The 27,849-nt window shown below is 36.5% G+C and overlaps 1 protein-coding gene across 3 annotated transcripts in view; it reads left to right on the top strand.

Annotated features, from left to right (window-relative positions):
* Positions 1-27,849, top strand: part of LOC100933356 (N-acetyllactosaminide alpha-1,3-galactosyltransferase) — a 114,979-nt gene that overhangs the window by 26,961 nt on the left and 60,169 nt on the right. Inside the window, exon 1 of one of the 3 annotated variants that reach the window (XM_031954223.1) lies at positions 18,306-18,640. The exons of 1 other annotated variant lie outside the window; for it this stretch is intronic. The gene's annotated coding sequence lies outside the window, so the exon portion shown is untranslated. Of the gene's footprint in view, positions 1-18,305; positions 18,645-27,849 lie in introns of those variants that run through there. One more of the 3 variants, XM_031954222.1, reaches the window with a different exon arrangement.

Raw genomic sequence — 27,849 nt, 5'->3', positions numbered from 1 at the left:
CGTACAATTAGCTTGTGAAGGAAATCAAAAATGCAGGTGGGCATAAATATAGGGATTGGGAATTCAATGTAATGGTTTTTATAGACCAAAACTTCTTAAACTGTGGATCATGACCTCATAATTGACTGTAGGGGCAAAATTTGGCAAAAGTAAAAGGTATCAAATATTCCTCCAAGATTTAATTCTTTATGTAAAATAAAACGAGCACATCCATCTCATTAGTTTTCAGCTTTGCTTTCCTCTTTAATAAATGGTAAAATTATATGTACACCAAAGGATTATTTTGAAATACATTTCTCTATGATTTATTATTAGTAAATATTTCATTTGTATACCTATTTTATATACCTATATACCCAGGGTCATGTAAAAATTTCTTGGGCTAAAAGGGGTTGTGAATAGAAAAAATTGAAGAAGTCCTGATCTAGACTAATCCCCTAATTTACAAGTAAGAAAACTGAGGCCAACAGAAGTTTTGGGACAAAAACAAAGTCACATAGGTGCTAGGTCAGACTCTAATTAAGCCTCTAACATCCAAATCTGGCAACCTTGAATGTAACAGTTGAAAGGAACTTAGAGCTGGGAGAGACTTTAGAACATGGAATGTTATAGCTTAAAAAGTTCCTAGAACATAATAATGAGCATGTACATTCGAGTAATGCTTTAAAGTTTGCAAAATATTTCATATCCTTTATCTCACTTGTTCCTTAAAGCTTCCATGTTGTTATACTATTTTACAGATGAACAAAACACTAAAGCTTATTTGACCAGTGATTTCCCTTTGGGGGAAGTGACAAAATGAGGGATCAAATATAAATATTCTGACTGAATCACATGCATTTAATTCATTCACACTGCTCAGCCTCTCTTGCATAAAAGATAAAATATAAAAGTTTAAAGAGATATAAAATATTAGGAGAAAGGACAGAGAGTGTCTAAGCATAGTTCTAAAAGTTTGTCTAGTCTGATCTTAGTCATTAGACAAATAGAAAAACTGAGAACTAGAGTGATGAACCCTAAGGTCACATAGAGTTAGTAGGCAAGATGGGATAAGAAAAACCTTGTTCCGGTTTGTGGCTTGTAAAGGAGAGCCTGCATTTAAAATTTTTCCTCATTTCAAAAAGTTCCTCTTTGCAGTTTAGCTGTTATCAGACTTCATTTCTCTTTTAGGCCAGTGGTGCATCTATACTGGCTGATAATTTGCTAGTACTTACTTTTTTTGTGCTGAATGAGTAGTTAAGTTTAGTGCAGCTACTTTATTTCTAAGTTATCACCCTGCCAGGAATCCTTGGACTCTTGAGTTACTTTTATTTTATTATTATCATTTTTATTGATGGCTTCTGTTTTTATATCACCTTTATTTCTGAACTATCTCATCCCCCTCTCCTATTCATCTAGTTATTCCTTATAACAGAATAAAACAAGAAAGAGGGAAGGAAAGCATTTCAGCAAAACTGATAAGCAGCGTTTCATACTCTCTCCTTCTGAGAGGTAAATTTTCTTATCTCTTCTTCCTAAGGCCAAGCTCAGTCATTATAGTTATATAGTGTTTAGATTTTCTTATCCTTGCTATTCTTCCCATTTAAGTGGTTTGTAATCATCACAACTGATATAGCCAATACAATATACAGTAATTCCTGGTTCTGTTTAGCTCATTTTTAATGGGTTCATATCTGGGCTACCTCTAAGTTAATAAAATCCAAAGAGAAAAGAAAAGTCAGATCTTTCTGCTATAATTATAACTTCAAAGTATTATATTTTCAGAACCAGAAAGATCTTAGATTTAATCTATTTTCAATCCTCTCATTTTAATAGAAGGGAAAAAAAAAACACCTAAATACTTATTGACAGATTAACTGTCCCAGAAAGGGGATATACTTTCTAAAACAACTTAAGATGCCAGAGAGCTGTAAGCCTGCTTTTATTTTTGTTTTTGTATTCTTAGGTCCTGGCATTTAGTGCTTAATAAATGCACATTAAATTGAATTGTCCAAGGTTTCACAGATATAAAATGGGTATCATGATAGCTTTTATTTGCCTATCTTTCAGATTTGTAGTAAGGAAAGTGCTTTGTCAACCTTAAAGCACTTTAGAAATGCTTGTGATTATCGTTATGACCATTCTCATCAAAAGTTAAAAATAAAACCAGGCAATCTAAACTCAGGATCCAGGAATGGTACTGACTGTAAATGTTTTAGGTGCTTATAGGAAGGACAATAGACTATGGACTGGGATTAGTTAAGGAACACTTCAAGTAGGAGGTGTTTTATTCCTACTTGGGTCTTGAAGGATGGAAAGAATTCATATAGGCATAGAGAAGGAAGAACATAATGAATGAAAAGAAGAGTGACATGTTCAGAAAATTATGAGAACATCAAGCATAGATGGAACAGAGTGAAGGGTCATGGAAGATCAGCTGGAAAGTGAATTGCAACCAGTATGCCTTTGTGTTATACAAAAAGTTGGGGAACTACCAGAGGCTATTGAGTAGAGCTTATTAATTGTTCTGGCATTGGGCCAAAACTAAATTATACAAACTATCAAGTGTTCTTATCCTCCCATAAAATAACTTATATTTCCCTTATAAAATAAGTAATGTTAGGGTTATGAGACCCATTTTATAGATAAGAAAACTGAGGTACAGAAAGGTTAAATAGCTAGCTTTTTGTGGCAGCCAGTGTGTGTTAGAGTCACTACTCAAACCTTTTATTTTTTAATCCAAGGCCATCAAATTATCTTTTCCCAACATTAAATTTAGTGTTACTTCTTCTTGTTTTGATATAAAGTAATTGGTATCCCTGAACAAAATGTATCTTAAACCTTTTTATGTTCTCTGATATACAAACTTTCAGTAAATAGGGAGTTACAAATTAGTAGAGGAAACAAAACATATAAAATATACATGAAACTGCCTGAACAAAGAAAGACTTGGAAGCAGAATGGGTTCATAGCTATATTTCACAACCGAAGGAATCTGGAGAAAGGAGAAAAAGGAGGCAGAGGGATCAAGAAGGCCTGTTTCCCTCTTTTTGCTTTAGCATCAACTGTTTTACTTTGGGAAAATGACTTTACCTCTGAGTCTCAGTTTCCATGTTTATAAAATGAATATTCCTTTCCAGTTCTAATGTTGTGGTCTGTGTTCCAAAAATTTAGTTCTAAGATGCTTTGAGTTATGAAATTCTGTGATTCTCTGGTGCTAGAAAATTTCTAATACCATATATGCAAAATCCTAAAGATTTCCTTGTGAAATTTTATCAACTGTGGCAGTAATGAGATTGGGAGTAACTAGGTGAGGCTGGTGGAGAAGAACTGAAGTACCCATAAGATTTCTTCCTGAGCACTAATGGGATTAGTTCAACCTTATAGTCCCACCCTTTGTGGAGCTCATGGGTAGCCCCATTTCACTGTATACAGTCAGAAATCCAAGTTATGGCAAACCCTTGAGGTTAAATTTCCCTTAGAAACCTGTCTATGGCATATGTCATTTTTGCTGAACTTCTTTTGGGGTTAGTCTGCCATAGCTATGGTGGACATGTGATGTCTTTTTCCTCATCCCTCCTCTGTCCCTCATGATGTTTTTCTTCTCTTCCATCCACCATGCCTTATTATATGATATCTTAAACTCTCCTTCTTATAGCTATCTCTTTAAGGATGCTAAAATCCCTGTATCAATTTAACCTGACAGTCAATGGTATACTCCCACCTCATTGAGTTATTTTCTTTCTTCTGGTTCAATGTAAGTTCCACTAGAAAACTTGGCTTTTCCGTTGTTAATTGTTAAAACCTCTTTCCTTGCTAACTATATGCTCTCCCAAATCACTTTCATATTTACCATTCCTGGCATCTATTGTATCTCCTCATTTTATCTTCTAAATAAACCACATTTTTTGTCAAATTCTTCACATGACCAAACCCCAACATTTGGTGCCTACATCAATCTCATCACTTGGTGATGATCCTCAAACTCATCAGTGGGATCAATGTCAAACAGACTCCAAGCTAGGAACTTCCTCCCCCACAAACAAGGGTAGAGGCACGCTGGATAAGCTCTGAGAATGATGATGGTCTGTGGTAAAAGTCAGAGCCTTCAGATTCTCCCCCTGACACATATTTGGGCAACTCCAACCATTTCTCAAGGCTAGAGCTTGGACACTGTTTTTGGTTCCTACTTGGGATCTTCCTCCTAGTGGGGCATGGAGAACATGCTTTACAAGAAGGTTCAGAAAGAGTGTCCAGTGGCTACAGGCAGAAGTCCAAGATAATAGAATAATATTCCTTAAGCTTCTGCTTTGTGCCCAGCACTTTGCTAAATAGTGGGGGATAGAAAAAGAATCCTGTCCTCAAGGAGCTCCCAATCCATTGCAGGAAAGGCAACTACGGAGTGCAATAGATAAGACACTAGCCCTGATTAGATAGTCAAGAGGAACTTACTTCAAATTAAACTTTTACTAGCTGTGTAACCCTTGGCAGATTACTTAACTGGATACATAAGAAATAATTAAAGGAAGCAAAGCACTAGAATCAAGGAGGATTAGGAAAAGTTTCCTATAGAAGATTGAATTTTAGTTGGATATTACAGGTCTTTTACCTTCATTAAGGAGGCTAGAGATTACCCCCTGACAGAAATCATTGGATTTACGACTAGAAGAGGACTCAGAATAGTTTAGTTCATTCCTTTCATGACCACTTGAGGCTTGGCCTGAGATTTCTTGCAAGTGAATTAGATTTTTTTAAAACTAGTTAAAAGAGGCCATTTTTTTTTTTGCCTGTTATCACCTAGCCTTAATCACTGAATAGGTATGGTCTCAGTCAAAGAGAAACCTATTAAAAACTTTAGCTTAAAGCCCACTACACGCAGGGCCATCTCCAAATCGTCCTGATCTATATCTAGCCATTGGACCCAGACAGCTCTAGAGGGGAAAGTGAGGCAGGCGACTTGTACAGTCTTCCCTCCCTTAAATCCAATTCACTTGCATTTCATGGCATCACTTCTCTGATGTCATAGTCCTCTTTGAGAATAAAAGACAAACAACAATGTGTGTGTGTCTGTACACACACATACACACACCTATATGTATATGTATGTGTATATGTATTTTTACACTATGACTATAAAACAACATTCATCCCCAGGGATGGGCCACTTTCCTCCTGAGAAGTCAAAAATGAAGTTTTATGTCCATTAACTTAGAAAGGAGCTATCTAGGACAAAATGACCATACTTAGAGATAAGAGTCTCAGGAAGTTCTCAGCATCAGAAAATTTAACCTAGGATTTCAGAAAGGCTAGAAAATCATATAAGAACACTGCCTTTTCTAACAGGCATTTCTTCTGTGGCTTTTTGTCTCTTATTCTAGAATATAAACTAAGGTGAAAAGTAGAAGAAAGGGAAGAAAGCCATACCTGTGGCTCTCTGAATTGGGGGTTGAGGGAGTGTGACCCCAGTATTATTTTACTCAACATTTCTTTTAGCCAGGACAAGTAACCAGATCTTTGGGAGCTTCATTTTTTTTTTTTTTCTAATCTGTAAAAATGAAATAATACTTCCCATAAGTACTTTACAAGTTATTATCAAGTGACAATATGTATGATTTCTTATAATTATAATATAGAAAATAGGAAAACAATAACTGTCATCATTGTGGATGGGAATTGGGCCAGCTATTTCTATGTTGTAGAGAGTTCACAGTGAGGAACTTCTAGCATTGCAAATCAACTCTCTGTCATTTGTAATCTTAGACGAGGGTTTTTTTTTTTTTATTATAGCTTTTTATTTACAAGTTATATGCATGGGTAATTTTATAACATTGACAATTGCCAAAGCTTTTATTCCAATTTTTCCCCTCCTTCCCCACCCCTCCCCAGATGACAGGTTGACCAATACATATTAAATATGTTAAAGTATAAATTAAATACAAAATAAGTATACATGTCCAAACAGTTATTTTGCTGTACAAAAAGAATCGAACTCTGAAATAGTGTACAATTAGCCTGTGAAGGAAATAAAAAATGCAGGTGGACAAAAATAGAGGAATTGGGAATTCTATGTAATGGTTCTTAATAGATGAGGATTTTTTTAAACCCCTTTTTGTGGCATAGACCTCCTTTTGAAATCTAGCAAAGTATGCTTCAAAATTAGATGATTCAGGCCAGTTCCAATGATCTTGTGATGATGAGAGCCATGTATACCCAGAGAGAAAACTGTGGGAACTGAGTGGGGGTCATAACATAGCATTTCCACTGTTTTTATTATTTGCTTGAATTTTATTTTCTAATTTTTTTTCCTTTTTGATCTGATTTTTCTTGTGTAACAAGATAATTGTATAAATATGTATGCCTATATTGGATTTACATATATTTTTACCATGTTTAACATATATTGGATTACTTGCCATCTGGGGAAGGGGTGGGGGGAATGGGGAGGAAATTAGGGATCAATGTTGAAAAATTATCCTTGCATATGTTTTGAAAATAAAAGGTTTCATGCAAAAAAAAAAAAAAAGTACTCTGAACAACAACAACAACAAAAAAGTATGCTTCAATCTGTATTTAGATACCATTTTCCTTCCCTGGGGAGGAATAGCATTTTTCATCCTAAGTCCTTCAGAGCTATCTTGAATCATTGTGTTGCTGAGAATAACTGTCATTCATAGCTGATCATTTTATAATATTGCTATTATTTTGTATACAGTACCTCATTTTGCCTTAGCTTCTCTAAGCCTTTCCAGGTTTTTCTGAGAGCATCCTATTTAATATTTCTTATAGCACAATAATATTCCTCACTATCACTAATGCCATAATTGCATTCCCAATTGATGGGTAGCTCCTCAATTTCTAATTCTTTGCTACTAAAAAAGAACTGCATAAATATTTTTATACATATAGGTTCTTTTTCTTTCTTTCTTTTTTTGAGATTCAGACCAAATAGTGGTATTGTTAGGTCAAAGGGTATTTATGCAGAGTTTTATATCCCTTTGGGCATAGTTTCAGATCGTTCTACAGAATGGTTGAATCAGTTGGCAATTCCATCAATAATGTAGTGATGACTCATTTTTCCCATATCCCCTCCACCATTTGTCATTTTCCTTTTCTGTCCTATTAGTTAATCTAGTAATAATGAGGTAGTATCTCAGAATGGTTTTAATTTATCTAATCAATAGTGATTTAGAGCATTTTTTTTCATATGGCTATAGATAACTTTACTTCATCTGAAAACTGTTTATATCTTTTAATCATTTACCATTTGGGAAATGACTTTTTTTTTTTTTTTTTTTTTTTTACAAATTTGACTCCATTCTCTATATATTTGAGAAATGGGGCCTCTATCAGAGAAACTTCCTTCAATTTTTTTTTTCAATTAAAATTGTTAACTGTATTTCCCTCCATGTCATTTCCATCTCTCTTTATGATATTCTCTCTCTCCTTTTATACCTCCCCCAATCTGCCCTCCCTTCTATCACTAATCCATCCTCCCTTCCCTTATCACCCTTCCCCTTCTACCTTCCAGTAGGATAAGATAAATTTCTGTACCCTGTTGAGTGTATATATTAGTCAGTTGCATTTTTCATCATGAGTCCTTTGGAACTGTCTTGTATCATTGCATTGCTGAGAATAGTTGAGTCATTCACAGTTGATCATCATATAATATTGCTGTACACTGTTCTCCTGTTCTAATTTCACTTTACATCAGTTCATGTAAGACTTCCCAAAGTTTTTCTGAAAGCATCTAGCTTATAATTTCTTACAGCACAATAGTTTTACATCACGGTTATTTACCATAGCTTGTTCAACCATTCCCCAGTTAATGGGCATCCTCTCAATTTCCAATTCTCCAATTTTTTGCCACCACAAAAAGGGCTATCATATTTATATATGTAGTTATAAATAGGTCCTACCAGCCCCACCCTTTTAAAATCTCTTTGGTATACTGGCCTAATAGTGATATTACTGAGTCAAAAAATATGCACAAAATTGACATTTAAATGAAATTCATTGAAGAATATGGATTATTGCAGAGGTGAATTAAAGCCATCTGAATTAAGATTAAAAAATGAGTGTTCAGAGGGGATTACTGCCTTGGTCCTTTGAATATTTCCAAATGAAAGGCAAGATTCTTTTGGCTTATAGAGTTTCTTCTGATCTTATGCCAGTCTCCTCCGTGGTAATAGTACACATATTTATATGAGGATTAATACAATTTTTTTTTTTTTTTTTTGCTAAGGTACTTGGGATTAAATGACTAGCCCAGGGTCACACAGCTAGGAAGTATTAAGTGTCTGAGGTCAAATTTGAATTCAGGTCCACCTGACTTCAGGGCTGGTACTCTATCCACTGCACCACCTAGCTGCCCCAAGATCAATACTATTTGAGTCTAGATTGTACCTGCTTTTATAATGGAAAAAGTTCTACTATTGACTGGAGTTCTTTACAAGGAAGGCCTTGTTTTTCAAGGGTTCTTGAAACTTTATGAATGCTAATTGACTAAGTTGTGCATGCCTGAAGTAGCAGCCAGTATTTTCTGAGTGCTAATTTTCCAGAATGTCCCATATCTCAGGAGTATATTTTCCATACTTGTGATTGGTCTCTGACTTTCATGACTCAGTTGTTGGTACCCACCATGTGGAGAAATCTGGCATTCCCAGTAATTAACCCAAGAATGATATATAGGTTCATAGCTTTGGAAGTTGGTGGTTTTAATTGAGGATGGGCAGTCTACTCTTCATGAATATTAATAAATAGCTTCTTGAGAATGACTTTGACCTGAGCTACTGTTGTCTTTGGTGGTGGTGCTGAGAAAGGGCAGCAAGCTTCCCATAAAACTTAGAAGAAAAGAAAAAAGAAAACACTTATTGAACTTTGGCCAAGCAGATTTATAAGGCTCCTGGAAAGTAGCTGTTCCTCAAAAGCAATGATGAATTCAGCATGGAAACAAAAAAGAATTATAATATGAAAAGAAGAAGTCTTAGGAAAAGTCTCTCAAAAAGGGAGAGGTGTAATTATAATTACAATAAAAAATAAGTAATAATAAAAATAACCTTAATAATCAAAGAGGCTTGATCTTCTAGTCTCGCCACTATACCTCAAACTGTGGAAGTTCATCAAAATAGTTAAAGTAAGACACTGGCTAATGGAAAATAAGACTATCCTGGACAGGAACTCATTACCTCTTGAAATTTTTTTTTTTTGAACTTTTGAACTTGTTTCCCAATTTATCTTTCTGCTTCATGCTTCCCCTTTCTCTAATTCATCTTCTGTGTGCATGTCAAAAGAATCCTGCTCAGTAATATCTGGTGGCTCCCTATTACTTGTAGGTTGTAATACAAATTCCTCCTCCTGGCACCCTTCAATTTGACTCCAATATGTATTTCCAGACTGATTTCACCTTAGGACCTTTCTTACATTCCATAGTCCAGTCAAAGAGACCTAATATAGGCAATCAATATTCCATTTATTATCTCTGTTAGAATGAATTCATTTATTAATTTTTTATTCATCAAGGATTTGTTTAGTTTTTGTTTTTGTCAGGAAGGATCTGTTAAGCACTTAGGTTATCTTGTTAGAATCTGGAAGTAAAGTCAAAATGAAAAGTAGCCTCTAATCCCATGGAACTTGAATTCCATTGGAATGATTTTAATGGGATATCAGAGCTTACATTGGAACATAAAATGTTAGAATTGAAGAAATAATCAGTGTTAACCATGTTAAAAGGGATTCAAGGAAAAATGGTTGGCACAGTAGGACCCTTCTCTACCCCACTAAAATGTATTCAAAATAATGCTCTTCCATTTTTTAGATTAGATGATATAAAATCCACTTCTTTTTTTTTTTCTGTGAATCAGATGATGAAGGGCATTGTTAACAACAACAAACAAATAAACAAATAAACTTTAAATGTTGGAAGCTTGTTTCCTCAACTGGAATCACAGGATCTGCTCTCTTAACATAATGGAGATCAACTCAGACTAAACCTCTAAGGAACCAAAATCTTGAAGCTTTCAGAATCATACAATTCTTATATCTTTTTCAGTGAGAATTACAGGGAATTTTAGAACTCCGGGCTTAATTAAATAATTTAATATAAGAGGTTGGAGACCCATTAGAACAGAGACTGTTACACATGGAGCATAGAATATCAAAGCCAGAAGGGACATGAGAGATTATCCAACTTGTCCAACTCTATGATAATAACATGTCCAAGAGCATGAAATTAGTTAGTGGCAGAACCAAGTCTAGAACCCAGGTTTCATTTCTCCACTCCAGTGTTTCTTGCCCTACAGTAGGGCAAAAAAAAAAATTTCACCAATAAGAAAGAAAACAACAACAAAAAAATCAACACAGTATTACTTAAAGTATCCAGACACTGAATGAAATAAAATAAAAAGCCTGAGATAATCATAATCATTCCACTATACTCTTCTGCCTGCTGTTGGCTATTTCACTTGCCTGAAGTTTTCTTATCATATTGGGAGGTAGCATACATGGGCATAGCCTGTGCCCATAAAAACCAGATAAAGCATGTATTTGTTTGCACTTATATCCTCAGCACTTTAGCATAGTAATAATTGTTTAATAAGGTCTTTTCCTCTCTTTCCTTTCTCTCTCCCTCCTTCTTTCCTTTTCTCCTTTCTTCTTTCCTTCAGCTACCTTTTCTTTCCCTTTTTTCCTCCTTTCCCATCCCTGCCTGCTTCCAGTGCTAAACCAAAGACATTAGATTTATCTAAACTAGATGGTATATTGTAACTATGTTATATATCTGTCTTTCTTGTAACCAGTACTCATTTCTAATGGTAATTGCTAGCATTTATATAAGCCTTAAGGGTTATTTGATTCTTATAGAAATCTGTGATGGCAGCATTCTCATTATCCCTTCTTGTATAAAAGGAGAAATTTAGGCTGAGAGGTACAACAGTTTGCCCAGGGTTATACAGCCAATGAATACCTGAGGTAGGATTGGAACTTATCTCTTCCTGATGCTGATCTAGAGTTCTAAAACACTTTACTAAGAGCTGCCCCTAATAATTCAGACACACCAGGTTAGTTTTTTTGAAGGAGTACTTTATATCTATTTTCCCTCTGGTCAAAACCTTCAATAACTCTGTTGCCTATATTTGTTAGTGTGGCATTCAAAGACTGCCAGTTTTCTTAATTTAATCCAGTATTCTGTCTTCTTTATAATACTGCCTTGTGAAATCCAAGCACTTTGAAGACTTTAATAGTAATCACTCACATTTCTACAAAAATTATTTTCCTTATATACATCTTATAAGGTAGTAATGACCACATTATTCTTATATAACAGAGGAAGAAGTCACTAGACTTTCCCACATAATATTGGAGAAGATTCTAAGACTCCTTCCAAAACGCGGGGTTGTCTCTCTTTTGAAAAAGAAATGTCATGGGCAGCTAGATGGCATAGTAGATAGAATGACAGCCCTGGAGCCCAAGGGTTAAGAGTTCAAATGTGACCTCAGATACTTAACACTTAGTAGTTGTGTGAGCCTAGACAAGTCCCTTAACCCCAATTGCCTCTCAAAAACAACAACAAAAAGAAATGTTACTTAGCAACCATGATAAAATAAAACCAAAAGAGCAGAACCAGAGCAAGAGGTCAGTTTCCTGATTTTCCTTAAGTGGGAGACAAAAATCATAGAGTCATCAAGTATAGTGTTTGAAAGGACCTTACAAGCTAGAATGTTCTGATAGAAAAGATTTAAACACTAGAGACATACCATACTAGAGATAGTTGGAAGGAGACTTAGAGATCATCCATCTAGTCAAGAATCTCAACAAATGCATAATAAGTTTCACAGGATTCAGAAGTAGAGGAGACCTTGGAGATCGTAGTCCAACACTTTTATTTTAGAAAAGGAACTGAGGCTCAGAAGAGTGAAAGTGATTTGTTTAAGGATATACAAAATACCCACTTGATCTCATTCTGACCTCAGCTCAAATCAAAAGCTTTTTGAGTGTTTTTTTGTTTGTTTTGTTTTTTAGGTAATTGGGGTAAAATGACTTTTTGTGATTCTTTTTTAAAAGTTATTGGGGTTAAGTCACAGCAACTAAGTATCTAACTTTTGATTTGAATTTAAGTTCTCCAGACTCCAGAGTTGGTATTCTAACCACTATACAACCTAGCTGTCCTCTACCCCCAAACAGGATTTTCTGTTATCAATCTTACCCTATCTGGGGAACTCTGAACTTCCAGAATAGCACAGTGAAAAGAGCCTTGGTTCCTGAATTAGAAGACATGGATTAAAATTTAGCTGTACTATTTAACTAACAGTAAGATCTTGGAATAATCCCTTAATCATTTGGTTTTCATCCATAAAATTAAACTCTTTGAAATTAAGGACTAATTTACATCTTTATTAGTATAAACGCGTGGCATATTATGGAATTATTTGGAATTGGAATAAAGGAAAATAGTTAAATATATTAACATAATGAGTTTCATGCCTTTTGCATCTAAAAATATTTTAGGCTGGATATACAGATTTTTATGCCTGATTTGACCTCAAGTTCACAAGAATCTGACTTGTATTTGTAAATCTTAATCATGAAACCACATCTTGTGCATCAAGCATGAGCTACACCTTTGACAAATAGTCTATTTTTCCAAGTCTAGCTTTGATTATAACAGTCCATGACTTTTCAATACGGTTAAAATAGGCAAGCTTCCAGATCAGTAAAACAAACATTTCTATCTCTCTGATGGAGATAACCTTCATTTTTCATGATGCATGTCATGCAGGTTATTTTGCAGTTTTTCCATCTCCATTTGGAATTTTCTGCAATCCCCAAACAGTTCTATTTCTGAGTACATATATGTATTTATCAGAGTTCACCATTTCTTCAAAGCGGGACAAGAGTTACAAGCACACTAGAAGTAAAAGAAATCCCCTAATTTTTTTTTTTTTTTTTTTTTTGGTGGATGGTTTGCAGTCTGATGATTTTAATAGGTTCACCTGAATTTCTGAAAACAGTTTTAACTGATTAGCCTTGAATGAAAAAGTGAGTTTCATCAAGAAAAATTACTTCTTCCCCTCTCCCCAGATTTTAGATACCACAATCTTGTCTTGTCAAAGACATGTGAATTTGTTTGTTTATTTGTTTTTGGGAGTAAGGGTTAGCAGTTTTTCTTTTCCTTTAACGTTGTCATCCTACTGCTTTTACAATTTAAGAACACTCCATACTGAAGAGGATTCAATAGCAATTCTTGCAGCTGTCAGGTCCCTCTGACAGGGTTGATTTATTTTTTGAGGATTATGTAGTTTTCAGAAATAGTTTGTCAGTTCTTGGCATTGTTTTTCATTTTCAACCCTATTTTTCATAGCATGTCGGTGAGACTGATTCTCTGCACTGATAGCTGCTGTAATATCTCTCAATGAAAAGTGTTCTTTATGAGGTCTTTTTTGTTCAGTCATTTTTCAGTCACATCCAACTCTCCATGACCTCATTTGGGTTTTCTTGGCAAATATTTTGGAGTAGTTTGCCATTTCCTTCTACAGCTCATTTCATAGATGAGGAAACTGAGGCAAACAGTATTAAGTGACTTGCCCAGGGTCACCTCCCTAATAAGTGTCTGAATCTGGTTTTGAACTCAGGTTTTCCTCATTTCAAGCCTATTTCTCTATTCATTGTAATACCTAACTCTTTTTCCTAAGAATAACATCCATTCTTATAAGTCACAGAATTTAAAACACAACAAAACAGTCCAATGAAACATATATACCATGGAATCCAGCACTCATATTCACACAGAACTAAACAAAAAAAAAAAAAATGGGAAAATCTGCTTCATCTGGTTTCATCTGATCAACTCAGACACTGTGTCTAGTATCATTAAAACCCAAATGCAAGAGCTTTGCATTATCACTGGAATGGGGGAAATCCCAGGTGAGAGAATTTCTTCTCCAAATACTGTTTATCCTCTTTTCTGCAATTTAGAATTTTAAAGTTTCCTAGAGTGTTGAAAAGTTGTTACATTTCTTGGGGAGGGAAGGGGTTGGAAGGAGAGAGTGGTGAGTGGGAATACTACTAGTATGTGATAGAGATGACACTTTTTTGGTTGGGCTCTCTGTCCATTGACGTTCACAAAATGAAACTATCCCAACTACTGTAAATTCCAAGAAATTTGTTAGCCACTAAATATGTCTAATAAATGTTTTAAAATAGTTTGACTAGTGGATCACAAAGGCCCTTCCCTACATAAGTAGATTGTAGCCAAATCCCAGGAAATTCTCTCTCGTGTAGGAAGATTAGAAAATGAAAGAAATCCTGTCCCTAGCTAACAATGGGAAGAACATGCTTGTTTATATTACACTAGGGGGAAGTGGGGAAATGGGGAATTTGTAAGGGAACTTGGTGTAGACATTGCAGGCGGATATCAATTCAAGATAACAGTTAAATTAATTGCATATCAGCTGAAGCTAAGCAATAAAGTTAAAAAAAAAAAAAAAGGCCGGAAGATAGTTACCCAATACTCATTAAGAGAAAGAAACACACTTATGTCACTTTTATGTCTAAGATATGGGTGTGTGCGTGTATTTTTTTAGTTTTAGTTCATTTGATCCTCTCAGTAGCTCTTAGGTAGATAGCACTAATATTAAGTCATAGTTATTTCCTAGAATATTAGAACATTTGAAGTCCTAAGGTCCTCTGTGTTCTGCCATTTAGGCATTTGAGGCAGCCCGGTGGTGCAGTGGATAATGTTGATGGGTTAAGCATCAAAATGATGTGGATGATGTGAACACTGGAAGATGGTAGGCACCAAAAATTAGGGTTTGGGCATGTAAAGAATTCACAATGGCCGTTCTCTTTGGCAAAAGATAGATTTATTTAGGGAAAAGGTTACAGACAAAATGAAGGGATACAATAAACTCCAGGAATGGTAAATATGAAATACCCTTGGGAGAGCATATGAAAGCCAAGTACTTCAGTGGAACTCACAATTATCCAGTAGAAAGGGAGCACCCCATGAATTTGGAGCTTGTCCTTAGTTGTCAGGCTAAATCCTAAAGGATCTCAGCACCCTAAAAGAGTTTGTTAGCTATAAGGAAAAGTGGGATCAGGCATAGGGAAAGGATAAAGGGAAAGATACCATGAGGCACAGTACTGTGGCAGATTGACCCAAAGGAAGGCAGAAGCCAGGGGAGGTCCATAAGTAGATGTTAATAAGGAAAATTTAACCTCAAGGACTCGACAGGGATTTCTAACAGGGCACACAAGGCGCAAAGTGAGACTGCTGGAAGCCTCTACAAAGGGTGGGTCTCTGGGGTTTGAAATAGTTTGGATTTCAGACTAACAACCTCCCCTGAGGGTGGGACAGTGGAACTAAACTGATCTCTTATCTGTGCCTTCTCCCTGCTCCTCAAGAATCAGTTCTTTAGTTTCTCTCTATCCAAAACCTCATTCAAGACCTTGTCAATGTAGTAGGCCTGGAGTCTGGAGGATCCAAGTTCAAATTTGGCCTCAGATATTTACTAGCTATGGAACTCTAGGCAAGTATCTTAACCGCTGTTTGCTTCAGTTTCCTCAACCGTAAAATGTAAAGTATCAGTGCTTTACCTCGGAGGTTTGTTGTAAGAATCAAATGAGATTTTTTTAAGTGTTTAGCATAGTTCCTGGCCCATAATAAGTACTTTATTTCCTTCCCATTGCATATCCTGAGATGGTTTCTAGTTCATAGAACTTTCTGTGTTCAGAGGCTTGAAAAACACCAAAAAAGATACATGAATACATTTGAACCTTAAAATATTTGAATTCTTTTGAATGAGAAAAGACCTTTTAATGTCCCCTTCGGTAGGTTTTCTTTGACTACATACCATCAAATCTGCAAATCTCCCAGTACCCCAGGAGAGCTGATTGTAAACTGCATACATATAAGACAATGGAGGAAACCCACAAGCAGTTCCAGTAAATGCTTTCAATATGCATACCCTCTAGCTATTCAGCCATTTCCTTTACATTTTATAGACTTTACCAAAAAAAAAAAAAAAAAAAAAAAGGTCAGGAACTAAAAGAAATCCTGCTAAAGGGGCAGTATTTCCTTTTGGCACTCAGACACTCCCCTTAGCAGAACTCACTAGGAAACCAATCCTCATCCAGCAGGACACACACTTGAGAGGATCCCATGGAAGGAACGAGAAGGAAGATCTTAGGGTTTAATGTTGGTAGGGATATAGAGAGATCATTTAGGTTAATTGTGAGCAAATTGAGATCACTAGAGAGAAGTGGCTTACTCAAAGTAACACAGGTAGTAATATAGAATTCATATCTCAGTTTCCCACACAAAATGGAGTTATATCTTCATCACACATTACCCATGGCAGTCTCATGCTTCATTTCTTTCAGGTAATGTTTAAGCAAGAGAGGAGAAATAAAGAGAAGCCAGACAACCAGCAGGGAGGAGGGGAGGAATTATGAGTAGAAGAGAGAATGTCTGTGTTTGACAAATGTGGAAAGAGGATACATTTTATTCTGGTTTATATACCCCCATTATGCTCCAAAGTCATCCCTTTATAATGTAGAGGGGCCTGGAGTTTGGAAGAAGGTGGGAGGGAAATGAACAATCTTCCAAAACTTGACTCACACCAACTCTACAACAGATAACACATCATGAGCTACTTTACTAAAAAGAACAATATGTGACAGACCTGTTCATTCCTGCTTCTTTGCTTTCTTCTGTCCTTGTCTTCTCCAAGACTTCTCTACTGGAAGCACACTCCTCCACAAAGTCCCATTTGAATTTGCCTTCCCTCTCCCCCCAGCCAACCTCCAGTTTTTCAGTAAAGTTCATAGAATGTTAGAGCTGGAAGCTATTTTGGAGATCCTTTAGTCCAAACCCCACCTCCCACCTCCAACCATAACCTCCATTTGTATAGATGAGGAAATTGAGATCTAGAAAATAGAGAAGGCCACCTTTTGTGGTGAAAGGGGGTACTAGATTCTATGAGTCTGGGTTTGAAACCTGCCTCCTTTTCTTATTACTTGAATGACTGGTCTGATTAGAGACCAATTCAATAGTTTATTAAATGGAGAGAAATACTGGGACTAATGGATCCATGTTTGATTCCCAAGGCTAGAAGAGTCTAGCCCCGAGTATTGGGACAGCGAGCTTTTTTATAAGATAACAAGAACAATGACATAATGGAGGTTCCTAGGTGGGGATAACCTAATAGAGGGAGGTTACTAATATTCAAATGACATATAAAATGGATCAACCTTTATCTTGTCAAACATTAAGAAGGAATGCCTATAACCTAAAGATATAAAACCTTAATCTCATCTACCATTAAAAGGGAAAGGTTATAATCTGAGGCAGAATAACTGAATAGGACAATTGGGGAAACTAGGTCAGGACATTAAAATGGAACCTTAGCACTACAGTCCCTGGGTTCTAATTTTCTCAGCTGTAATATAAAGGCATGGAACTAGAAGCTCTCTGAAATCTCCTAGCTTTGAATACCCAGGATTCCATATCAAATGACAAAACTAGGAGCTAAATCCAATTTTTTTTTAATATCTAATTCCAGGTTTTTCCTGCCACACAAGGTTGCCCAACTGGGGAAGGATGGGATACTTTATTTTAGATCATAAGACTTTGATTCAAAAGGGAATTTAAGGGTCATCCACTCCAGCCTCTTAATTTTCTGAAGTCAACTGAGAGGAGAAAACTGAGGCAGGAAGGACCTGGCAGAGCTAATAAAGCAATGACCAGGAAAGATTCGAACCCAGGAAATCAAATGTATCCCTTCTGCTAAGTAAGCTGCCTATCACACCACTGGAAGAAGTTCAAAAACTACTTTGATCTTAATGCTCAAGAACATCTTTTTTTTAATCCATTTAAACTGTTTATTTCTCCTTTTGAAAGAGAAATGAAACCATAAAGAAAGCAGAGTAAGCCCCACAACCCTGGCAAGTTCCCTCCTTCCTCTTTGTTCTATATTGCTGCAGAGTTCTATGCCTTGGGGAGGTGTGTAAATTCTAATGCTATATTGTTTGACCTTGGGCAAGTCCCTTAGTCTCTCTGAGCCTCAGTTTCTTCATCTGTCAAATGGGAATAATAATGCTTACCCTAACCTGTTTTACAGGCTTTCTTGTTGGGGAAAGCATTTTTATAAACATTAGTATGGCATAGGACGAGCTGTTGTGGCTATGACTTCATTTTAGCCTGTCTGGTCATTTCTGAGACGTTGTAGGCGGGTTCCCCCACCACTGTCAGAGGCCTGGGGCAGACAAAGCACGTGAGCCCCTGTGGGGGATGGGGGTGGGAGGAGGGGCTTTCCGCTGGAGTCTCAACTCGGGCTTCCTTTCTGTTTCTGTACCTGAATTAACACCCTCATTTCCTTTTCAAGCAAGCAAGTCCCAGGCCCAGGCTCACATATCTCCTCTGGGAAGGTTATTCTGCTGTGCTGGCTGGACCACACAGATGTGGCCCATCCTTGGCATTTCTTGCTTGCACATGGAAAAGAAAACAAGCTTGCTTTGGGGCTGTACCTCTGACAGATTTTCTCCAAGAGTCTGGACAAATTTTGGACTTAATGGGTAGTCTGGACAAGGATAGTAAGGCAGCCTCATTGTCTCCTCTCTGCTGCTTGGACTTATTCCAGTCTGGAGGAGGACTTGAAGAAAGACTGGGGTAGGTGAGTTTGGGAGGTATTGGGCTAGCAGGGAGGCTCCTGGCTCTCTGTGTCTCAGGTTCTCACTGTTCTTGTTTCAAGATCAAATGAGCTATTCCTTCTCTCTTTCCTCCCCCGTCCATATTTTCCTTCAAACTCATCTTTATTTAGTCCTTTGACCTCACTGAGAGTTAGGATGAAAGATGAGCTCTACTCTACTTGAGCCCTTTTGTGTTTTGGCTGGGGAAGAAGGAGGAGCGATTTCACCTAGAAGAAGCCATAAATTGTTAGACCTGAGAGGGATCTTAGAACATAGAATGTTGGATGAGGAGGGGACCTTAAAACATAGAATTTGAGAGTTAGGAGGGCTCCTGGAACATGGAATGTTGGAGCTGGGAGAACCTTTAGACTTAAAATTCAGGAGTAGGAAAAGGCCTTACAACAGAATGTTGAAGCTGGGAGGGTACTTTTAGAAAGTGTAATGCGAAGAAACTGAGCAAGACAGAGATTAGAGACCAATTCAATAACTTATTAAATGGAGAGAAATACTGGGACCAGTTGAGTCTAGCCCCGAGTATCAGGGCAGCAAGCTTTTTATGGAATAACAAGAACAATGACATTACTGATATTTTTTTAAATAGCCTTTTATTTACAGGTTATATGTATGGGTAACTTTACAGCATTGACAATTGCCAAACCTCTTGTTCCAATTTTTCCCCTCCTTCCCCCCATTCCCTCCTCCAGATGGCAGGATGACCAGTAGATGTTAAAGAATATTAAAATATAAATTAGATACACAATAAGTATACATGATCAAACCGTTATTTTGCTGTACAAAAAGAACCAGACTCTGAAATATTGTACAATTAGCCTGTAAAGGAAATCAAAAATGCAGGTGGGTAAAAATATAGGGATTGGTAATTCAATGTAACGGTATTTAGTCATCTCCCATAATTCTTTCGCTGGGCGTAGCTGGTTCAGTTCATTACTGCTCCATTGGAACCGATTTGGTTCATCTCATTGTTGAGGATGGCCAGGTCCATCAGAATTGGTCATCATATAGTATTGTTGTTGAAGTATATAATGATCTCTTGGCCCTGCTCGTTTCATTCAGCATTAGTTCATGTGTCTCCAGGCCTTTCTGAAATCATCCTGTTGGTCATTTCTTACAGAACAATAATATTCCATAATATTCATATACCACAATTTATTCAGCCATTCTCCAATTGATGGGCATCCACTCAGTTTCCAGTTTCTGGCCACTACAAAGAGGCTGCCACAAACATTCGTGCACATACAGGTCCCTTTCCCTTTAAGATCTCTGGGATATAAGCCGAGTAGAAAGAAACACTGCTGGATCAAAGGGTATGCACAGTTTGATAACTTTTTGAGCATAGTTCCAAATTGCTCTCCAGAATGGCTGGATGTATTCACAATTCCACCAACAATGTATTAGTGTCCCTGTTTTCCCACATCCCTTCCAGCATTCCGCATTATCTTTCCCTGTCATTCTAGCCAGTCTGACATGTATGTAGTGGTATCTCAGTTATCTTAATTTGCATTTCTCTGATTAATAATGACTTGGAGCATCTTTTCATATGGCTAGAAATAGTTTCAATTTCTTCATCTGAGAATTGTCTGTTCATATCCTTTGACCATTTATCAATTGGAGAATGGCTTGATTTCTTATAAATTAGAGTCAATTCTCCATATATTTTGGAAACGAAGCCTTTATCAGAACCTTTGACTGTAAAAATATTTTCCCAGTTTATTGCTTCCCTTCTAATCTTGTCTGCATTAGTTTGTACAAAAACTTTTCAGTTTGGTATAGTCAAAATTTTCTATTTTGTGATCAGTAATGATCTCTAGTTCTTCTTTGATCATAAATTCCTTCCTCTTCCACAGGTCTGAGAGCTAAACTATCCTGTGTTCCTCTAATTTGTTTATAATCTCATTTTTTATGTCTAAATCATGAACCCATTTTGACCTTATCTTGGTGTATGGTATTAAGTGTGGATCAATGCCTAGTTTCTTCCATATTAGTTTCCAATTTTCCCAGAAATTTTTGTCAAACAGCATTACTGATATTCTAATGACATCTGAAATGGATAGACCTTTATCTTGTCAAACATTAAGGAATGCTTATGGAACCTCTATCTCAAACATTAAGAGGGGACGGTTATAATCTAAGGCAGAATTACGAAATAGGATAATTGGAGGAACTGGTCACCCCATTAAAAGGGAACTTTGGCATAACAAAAAAGATCTTAGATCCGGAAGAGCCCTGCATATTGTCTAAACAAACTCATTTATAGGGAACCTGTAGCCCAGAAAAGAAAGGGATTTGCTGCAAACTCTTTTGTTAACCGGTTGCATTCTCCTCCCTTCTCGTCTCTATAGATAATGTCATTTTAGTTGCTAGACCTGCTTAGTGATTTGAATGTGTAAGAAAATAAACAGGATGAAACTTGAATAAGAACTGCAGTGAAATATTGTTTCTCCAAATAGATTGTGAGCTCCCTGAAAAGAGGGAGTCTGTCACCTACTTTTTTTTTGTGGGGTGTAAGGGCTAGGACATGGAGTGGGCACATCGCACATAGGGCAAGTATCAGTAAATTAGTATTTGGTTGATTGAAAAAGGAAGATTAAATGTCACCAAAAGGAGGTATGGGTATAAATGGCTTATTTTGATTGAGGTAGCCAGATGGGACTGTCAGCAGGGGAGGAAAAAAAAACAATCCCAGAAGCATAACCAGGAAAGAAAACTATTGAGATTAGAAATGCCACTCCTTGGTACACTTGGCCCAATCATTAGGTCTGTTGTTTAGTGTTGTGTTCTATGGCTGAAGAGAGCTGTGGAAAATTTAGAGCATCAAAGAACTTGAGTAAAGATAATTAAAGTCTTGGAAAAAATCACATAAGACTGAAAAACACAAGTCTGAAGTCTTCCGGTGAGATGTTCTTACTTAAAGGATGATAATTGGTATTGCATGGACTTTACAGACAAAGTAAACCATCAGTGGCAAGTATGAAGGCTGGCGAGCGTAATGACTTGATCATTGGAATTGGAGTTGTGAGTTGTGTTTTTTTCTGGGTGGTTTGGGAGTAGGAATAAGAATATTTACATTCCTTATCTCCTGATACTTTGAGAAGATAACATTTGAAAGTGTTATGGAAATATAGCCATTGTTATTTGGGAAGGTTTAAGCTCTATGCAAATAGTTGCTGGAGGTGGGATGGTGTGACCCTTTGAGCCAAGATTCATTTTTTGCTATGCATCTCGTAACCTTGCTCAATGGGATCCTTCTAGCCCGGGATATCTGAGCAAGGAGGTAAAGGTGGGTAAAGGTTCCTAGATCTACTAGTATATAAGGTTGGATTCTTAACTTTTATTCATCATGGGCTCTTTGTATGTTGAAGCCCAGAAATACCATCTCAGAATGATTTTAAATGAATAAAATAGTTGAGATTTCAAAGGAACCAATTATATTAAAATTCTGCTATCATATTTTTGAAATCAATGGATTAATCAAAAAAATAAAAAAAAATTAACGTATCCCTGTTTTCAAATCTTTTTTATAAGGGACATGGTGACAGATCAGGAAAGTAAATGCTGTTGTCTTCTTTTTTATCTGGAAAACAAAGCAGGGACTAAATCCCAGTGAAGGGGATGTGATAGAAGAAATCTGAGCAAAGAAATAGGAAGTAGGAGGAAACCCCTGCGTAAACATGTTCTCTTCACCCAAATTCTGGTAACTCCTGAGCCTTCTAGATGTGCTTTCCCTGTAAAAACTTTGAAGGCTGGAATTGTTCTCTTTTTTTAAAGGTAATAATAGAGATGGATGCTTCTTCCTAAGGCACCAAGGGCAGATTGCACCACTATGACAGATAGGGTGGTACAGTGGGGGGGGAAAAAAATCACTGGATTTGGCATCAGCCAATTTGGGTTGAGATTCAGTTCAGACTCTTCTACTTATTAAGTGAAAAGCTTGAGGGAAAGTGACTGGATGTCTTGAGGCCCCAGTGAGCTTCTAAGATTCTTTCCAGCTTTAAATCCTATAATTAGGAAGCCAGGTAGGAAAGCTGGAAAGCCAGGAAGGATAAGATATTCAGATTTTTGCTGATCTTGTGGATGGGGAAGGCTTAGGAAGAAAGGAGGCAACATACAGGGTTAATTTTCTGGTGGGGAGCTTTTAAAAGAGGTTGAGCAGGTTTGGGGAGAGGGAGGAGAAGGGCCTTCAGTTCCACAAATTGGAGACTTTGGTAATCCTAATCCTGTAGAAGAGCTTTTAAAAAAGAATGGTTTGACTTGGCAGGGGCAGTGAGTGGCTGCAGGTACAGTTTGGAACGATTTAGTACTTTTAGGATTCCCGACTGAGATTGGAAAACAAATAAAAAATATTTAATAAGGAGAAAAATAAGGAAAAGTTTAATATTAATGTTTGTGTGATATCTTAAGTTCTCAAAGATTATTTTAACAGGGTGTCAAGTCTAGCAGGTTCTAACCAGATGGAAAGATCAAGCAATCAAACAATAAGCTTTTATTAGTATGTGGTTAGGCCACATGGATAATAGGACAAAATTCAAACTGACCCCATTGTCTGAGTGCATGGCTTTTATCTGTAGAGACAATATTTACACACTATCAGTGTATATGGAATAGAAATTAAATCAGTGGAGGAAAAGGAGAGGAGGGTACTAATCCTAAGCATGAAGATCATCAGTAGAGGGTTATGTGTCTATCAAGTGATAGATTGATTTCCTTGACTACAGTGGCTCCTTAAGGTTTATTAGGAAGGTGAGGTAGGACTTGAAGTTACCTTAATGCAACCAATACTTAATATCTATCATAGTAGCCTAGATATAGAATTGTAGGAATGTTTAGAGTATTTTACTGATGTGTGGCTGAAGCCTGGAAAAGATAATTAAGTCACTTGCTCAAGGTCATTCAAATAGTGAGTGATAGAGATGGGCTTCAAATCTAGATTCTTGAATTCCAAATCAGCCCCTATATCCATTATACCATGCTCTGCCTTCCCTTAAAATCAGTAAATTTAAATCAATTATTGTAAAATGTAAATCAGTTTACACTGTAAACTTTGTTTTTCATATTTGTATGTATCTCTAGCACATAACAGGCACTTAATAAATGTCTACTGATTTTATGTTTATGTATGTAAAATCAGTATTTACAATGGAGAAAGATAAAAAAAGGATAAAAAAGAGGTACCAAATTTAGAGACATGGTAAAGTCAAAATAGTCCAAAATAAGTCCTGCCAGAGGAAAAAGAAAGTCCAAAATGAGTGAAATGATTGGAAATTTAAGCGATATCTGAGGATTATCCCTTTCACATCATGGGAGTTAGAGATTCTGCACTCCTGCAATCTGGAAAATCCATGCAAAATTTTTTGGGTCTTACCTCCATACCAAAGATGTCTGAATTTTTCCTTTTTTTTAATTCAATGTTTATAGAATTAAAGGATAAAATACAGTGATATTATACATACATTTTATGCATTTCTGAGCTAAACTTTTTGTGTGTCATCTGCTGGCCTTCATGTGTTGTCTGAGGCTTCCATAAAATTCCTCCCAAATTCCCATTTAATTTCTTATGTCAACCTGTAATACATTGAAACTGCAATGAAGAAAGTCTTGATGTGACAGGAATAATTGTAGTTCAGTAAGGGAGAGAGGGAGAATATTTTTATATCCTTCCTAAATATAGGTTTGATATTTGAATATAATTTGAAATTTATGTGTATGTATGTATATATATGTGCATATGTATAGATGTATATAGAGAGATATTTAATTTATGAAATTATTCATATGATTCAATTCAACTGATTCAATCATTCCTATCTTAAAGAGAGCTTTCCCAATGCATTGCATTGTAGGTGAGTAGAGAGAGCCCTGAACCTTGGAATGCAGGATGCCAGAGCTAGAAGGGACCTCAGAACATAGGATGCTAGTGCTAGAAGGGATCTTAAAACAGTGTTAGGGACGTCTAGCTCTTCTAGTTTAACTCCTTTGTCAGACTGATAAAACTTAAGACCCAAGAAGATGAAGTCATTCAATTAAAATTAAAGTTATGCAGGGAGCTAGTGACAGCTGAGAGCTTCAGTCTAGTGACTAAGGTCAGTCAGTGCCCTTGTCACTAAGCTATATGGCATCTTCCTTCTGCCATGTTTCCTTGGGAATTGAAACTGAATGCCTCTTAAGCTCAGGGGAGGTTTTTAATTTGGACCCCCTGAAGTGTAAAAGCATTCTTGGGAATAGAATGTGGGTTTTACTGTTCAGCCAGATGGCAGGAGTACCTATTTCTTTGTGAAGGAATGAAAAAAAATATAGAGACACAAGCTTTCTTACTCCTTCTGACTGGATGAGTTAAATCCAGTGTGGCCTGAGCACCTAGAAGAGAGATCAGTCTGTGACAAATCTGCCTGGGGGATTTCTGAGCATTGAATAAATGTTTCATCCAAATGATTCAATCACCCTCCTTATCTCAGACAGAACTCTTCTAATAAGTTATAGCACAAGTGAATAGGAAAAGCACTGAACTGAGTCTGTATTTGAGACTCATTTTTGCTCCTCAACTAACCCAGTGGCCTTAGGCCAGTAAGTTAAAATGATTATAATGGTTCAACTTTATTTAAAACATTAAGACTTAATTAAAAATGGCTTTATATATATATACTGTCTTTTGATCCTCCCAAGAAGTGTTGCTCACCTCTTGAGTTATATCCTCAATGAGTTAGGAAGTCTATTATCACTCTCATTTTTGTTTATTAATTCTAATTGTTCTCTAATTATCTATATATATTGGTACTAATTATTTATTAGTAATAATAATTTACATTTATATAATGTTCGATGTACACTAATTTGTCCCTCATAATAACTCTAGTTATTATAAGCTCCATTAAAAAGAGGAGAGAACCAAGCTTCAGCGAAATTAAATGATTTGTTCAGAATCACACTATTAATAATCATCAGAATTGGAATTTGTGCCTAAACCTGATTCTCTTCCTATCTAGCTTTTTGGCACTATGCCATACTGGTCTCTCGAGGTCTCAGATTCCTTGTCTGTAAAATAAGATGTGTGGTTGGAAATGAAATATTCTTGAAAGTTCTTTCTTACTTTTAACATTCTAAGCTCTGTTCTAGCCCTAACTATATGGTCTATATTCCAAAATCTCTTCCAATTCTAACATTCCTTTATCTAATTTATCTGTTTGTATCTTACTGAAAAGATAGAATTAGTAGAGATAAGTAGATATTAGTCCTGTGGTGCTAAAGAACGAGTCCATAAGAAAGCATTTATTTCCCATTTCTCTTAGTTGTGTGGATTCATATATGCAAGATAGAGAAAGGTGGAGTAAGAAACCATTCTCACTTGTCTTCTAGCTGTTGCTTAAACTTCCTTGTTCAGACAGGCAGCTGTACCTCAGGCTTTCTATTTTCTATGGAAAGCAGAGCTCAAGTTGGATGAAGTTTTCCCAGGTTCTCAACACTTCTATATTTTTTGTTTGCAAATAAATACCTTTGCTTTCTGTTCAAGGCAAAAAAGTGACTGGGAGATAATGACTTTCTCAAAAACATTGACTTAACAGAAGCTAGGGTTTAAATACTCTTGTCAGCAAGAACTTCTTACATACACACAAATTTGCAAGTAAACTCCCTTATGATTGAAAGCTGGAAGATATTAATTATAAAGACCATGTAGCTTAAACTGTTCATTTTACAGATGAGGAAACTGAAGATTAGAGAAGGTGAAGTTGCTTGTTAAAGCAATGTGTCTTATGTATCTTAATGTGTGCCCCAAATTAGATGTCACCTTATTTGCTCCAAAACTAGTAAATTAGATGTCACATAGTAGGCATCTTATTGATCCAATACTAATAAATTATTTGTCATAGAGTGGGCACCTTATTTGTGATATGCATCTTATTGCCTCAATACTAGTAAATTAGGTGTCACCTAACAGACACTTTAATTGTGAAACAAATTGAAGGAAGTGGTTTTATCCCTTGAGTAGTCATGTAATCTCTTTCAGAAAAGTAAAGTTTTTCTCACTGGAGATGATTTAGATATCATCCTGTCTGATGGCGGACAGATAGATTAAAGTCTCTTAAAATCCCTTCAATTTTAGGTTTTTGAAGGTAGAAGATCATAGGATCATATGATTTAAAGCTTGGCAGCTTAGAGATCATCTGACAGTTACTCGTACAATACCTTCATTTTACAAATGAGGAAACTGAGGTTTAAGATGTGAAAATCTGGTCTCTGCTTTAAAAAAAAAACAAAAAACCTTTGTGTATGAAGGTTTTAGAGAAATTCATTTAAATAAACAAATAGTGTGGTAGACTGACCAGGGGGAGAGTCCCTTGGATTCTCCCTTGTTGCTTCCCTAGTTTTTGAATTATTTTTTCCCTCAAATTTTCCGTTAGGCAGCAGCTGCAGCAACAGCAGCAAAGCTGCTGTAAAAGTATTTGTACATTTTAGCTAAGAGTGGCTGGCTGTTTTTGAGTTTCCAGACCTCTATATGGGAGGGTGTGAGAGGGGGCAAGCAGACTTGTTTTGTGGTGCTGGGTTGGTGGGAGGTTCTTGTCCCCAGTGCAGGACACTGCCACAGACATGGCCTTTGGGGCGAGGGTGGGGTTTTAGTCACTGGAGCCAATGTGGTCACAGTCCAAGAGTAGGATATTATGGGCTTTTGCATTTGGCTCTGAATCGCTTATCCCAGTAAACAGCCTATTTCCTGATGTTCTAGGGGAAAACGTTCTCTGCAGTCTAGAGATCAGTCTTCTGTCTAACCTCCTGCTACTGGCAAAACTGTTTAGTCTTCAGTAGGAGGCCTGAAGCCTGGCAACTTCCTTTAATTCCTGTTTCACCTGATTCAGCAGAGCTAGGTCCAGTAGAACTTTTATTTTCTCTCCATTTATACTTGGAGAAGGGAAGACATACACAGTAAAATATATGAAATATGACAGGTAACTATGCAAGTCCCTGAATAATAATGATATCTAATGATCTTATATGATCCCCTAAGGTTTGCACTTTGCCTACTTTATTTCATTTGATCTTCACAATAACCCCTGTAAATTATGATTCCCATTTTATAAAGAAACAAGCTGAGAGAGTTTAAGTGGCTTCTCCAGGGTCACAGTTAGCTAATCTTGTGGGCCTCAGTTTCCTCATTTGTAAAAAATGAAAGAGTAGAACTAG

The sequence above is a fragment of the Sarcophilus harrisii genome, chromosome 2 (genome assembly GCF_902635505.1).
Source record: "Sarcophilus harrisii chromosome 2, mSarHar1.11, whole genome shotgun sequence".
NCBI classification, from domain to species: Eukaryota; Metazoa; Chordata; class Mammalia; order Dasyuromorphia; family Dasyuridae; genus Sarcophilus; species Sarcophilus harrisii.
The sequence above is the reverse complement of the archived record's forward strand: the minus strand, read 5'-3'. Positions and strand labels throughout refer to the sequence as shown.